At 29.8% G+C, this 2,650-nt stretch overlaps 1 long non-coding RNA gene across 1 annotated transcript; it reads left to right on the top strand.

The window, feature by feature from the left end:
• Positions 1-1,028: 1,028 nt before the first annotated feature.
• On the top strand, positions 1,029-1,803 carry LOC114165747. Its single transcript, XR_003599773.1, has 3 exons — positions 1,029-1,201; positions 1,313-1,350; positions 1,441-1,803. It is a non-coding gene; the product is annotated as an uncharacterized LOC114165747 (long non-coding RNA).
• Positions 1,804-2,650: the final 847 nt, after the last annotated feature.

The raw sequence follows: 2,650 nt of genomic DNA, 5'->3' as shown, positions 1-2,650 counted from the left end.
TTTAAGTATGATCATTGTGTTTGGACTTAAAAAAAAGAAAAATAAGTTTTTTTTATTCATTTCCATTTGTTTATTAACAATCTTTCTTTCACAATTTAGGTAGTAGATGAGTTGCTCAATAGGTGGTAGGAAAAAAATGGTAAGTTTTGTAATTTGAAGATGTATTATTCCTTTGGATTGTGTTTTTTTTATTCGTTACCTGTATTATGTTTGATTGTGTTCTTCTTCTTTGGTCTCAAGTGCGAGTGCTATAGTTGTTTGACGTCACTTTGGTCTCAAGCGCAAATTTCTATTGAACTTTCATCAGGTGGGATTTTAGTGTTTGATTGGAGTGCTTGACTCTTAAGTTGGATTTTAGTATTAGATCCTTCAAATGCTGGCTAACCTCATCAGATGTCTCATTTATTTTTGTTCTAACAATCTTAGATGATCCTTTGTTTAACATTGGTTCAAATTAAAAACTTGGGTATGTATTACTAATTTTTTTAAGAAATTGTCTTCCTTTGTTTAGTATTAGTATTATTTACAAATTATTTTCATTATTTTAGACATATTGTTAAGATGTATATTTAATTTTTTACCTTAGATTTTTTTATTTTTCATTGGCAATGATAGGAGCTCCCCACTGTTATGTTGTTTGTTGAATTTGAAACTGAAAGAGAGATGCGACTAACATATATGGCGGGGTAAAATTGGTTAACTTTTAACTTATAAAAGCAAAATTTTATGGCTCCACAACAAATTAGAACCTACCATTCAAGTTTTGAACATTTAATTTTTAGAACAACAATATGCAAGTGTAGGTTTGATATATGTTTTTTACTCGACCAGATTGAATTGAAATCTATTTTTTTATTGTTATCTACTTAAAAACTAAGAAAACAAACTACTAGAGATATTACCAAAACACCTCAATTTGATTAAACGTAAGATTTATGGTTTTCTTTGTTTCATAAATCTATTTTTTCTAATTTGTTGCTCTTGACTTTTTTTGGTCCTTTTTTTTTTCTTCTTCTTCAGGAACTATGAGTGATGTTGATGCTGGAATATGTTGTTACCGTTTCAATTGTGCTATTATTAAATGGTAATATTTATAGTTTTGTTTGTTTCTAAAATCCAATTTTTTAATATGTTGTTCTTGACTTTTTGGGCACTTCTTTTTCTTCTTCCTCAAGGACGTTTGCCACTACTATTTTTAAAGGTAATATGTTGTTTAGCTTTTAGATTCTTTGAGAATATCACAAATACATTATATAAATACTTAAGCATATCAATTGTGTTGGATTTTTTTATAGTCTGCTTCTTTATGTAGTTGGATAAGAAGAACTAATAAGCCAGTCTAATAAAAATGTGAGATTTTTCTTTCACTTTCTCTTTCTTGAATGTTGGTTCCTTCTTCGTGCTTGATTTTCTCTAATTTTAATGCTTGAAATCTTCTAGAACAAAGAAGAGGTTTTGAACCCAGAAAAAGAAATATTGTGAAACAAAAGTTACCCAAAAACATGTAAGTTTCTATTCTCAATCTTAAGCTTTTACTCTCAATCTTTAGTCCAAGTATTTCTTCGACATTATACCATAATAATGGCAATGCTTCAGTTTTCTATGTTACCTTTCTAATTCTTCATTTTCTTTCTCATCTTCTTTTCTTTGGTGGGTTCTATAAAACAACACTGTGTAAATTAAGATCGAAAGGGCCAATTTGTAGTTAAGGGTAAATACTTCCCTATGACCATCAAGAGGTAAAGTTTTTTCATCCTGAAAGTAATAGTTTACATATACATTATACTTTTTGGTATTTTCTAATGGTTGATTCAGTTCCATTCCCAGGTTAAAGATTATATTAATATTTTTAGTCTGAGGATTTGTGTTTGGTTGTTTTTTGGTGTTGGGTTTTTGAAAGATGGGCATGACTAATAAACTCACTCTTGCTTAAGATGCACATAATTCATTAAAAACTGCTTGAGACATGGATGCTATATTGGTGGTCATGAAGTTGATCAAACCATTTAGTAGAAAGTTGGATATCATTGTGTTTAAATTTTGGTAGGACAATTGTTGACGATACAAATTATCTCATCTATGCATTTTTATGGTATGAAAAATGTTGCTTTGGTTATGTACCAACAAATAGTTGGCACAAACGCACACTTAATTGAAATTAAATTAATTGTTCTGTCCACTATTTGTATGCACATAACTTTCTTTAATGTGGAATATATAACCATTTTTCTCTGACCACTTTTATCTTTCGTAGTTTTTCAATCTTTTTTCTTGCTGGAAAAGTTGTGGCGGTTGGTGGCAGTAGATTGGGAAATGATCCAAATGGAGGTAACTAAACATGTTCAATTCTCCTGGAAGTGAAAAAGTATTTGGTGCATGACAATTCTATGTTAGAAGGGTTTTGGGAGCAAATGAAAAATCATAGCAGTGATGTTAATGACTTGTGCGGAAGGGAATGTAGAATCTGAACTGATGAAAAATGAAGATGATGACGACATTGTTGATATTCTGTAACTGTAGATGATGATAAATGTGTGTAGACAATGGACTGAAGATGAATAGCATTTTAGTAGTTGTTGATTATGAGAAAGTGAAATAGTAATATATGGAAAGGATAATTTTTGTTTTTGCATCCTAAATACTTCTCTTT

The sequence above is a fragment of the Vigna unguiculata genome, chromosome 10 (genome assembly GCF_004118075.2).
Source record: "Vigna unguiculata cultivar IT97K-499-35 chromosome 10, ASM411807v1, whole genome shotgun sequence".
In the NCBI taxonomy this organism is placed as follows: domain Eukaryota; kingdom Viridiplantae; phylum Streptophyta; class Magnoliopsida; order Fabales; family Fabaceae; genus Vigna; species Vigna unguiculata.
This window is presented reverse-complemented; position numbering and strand designations above follow the sequence as displayed.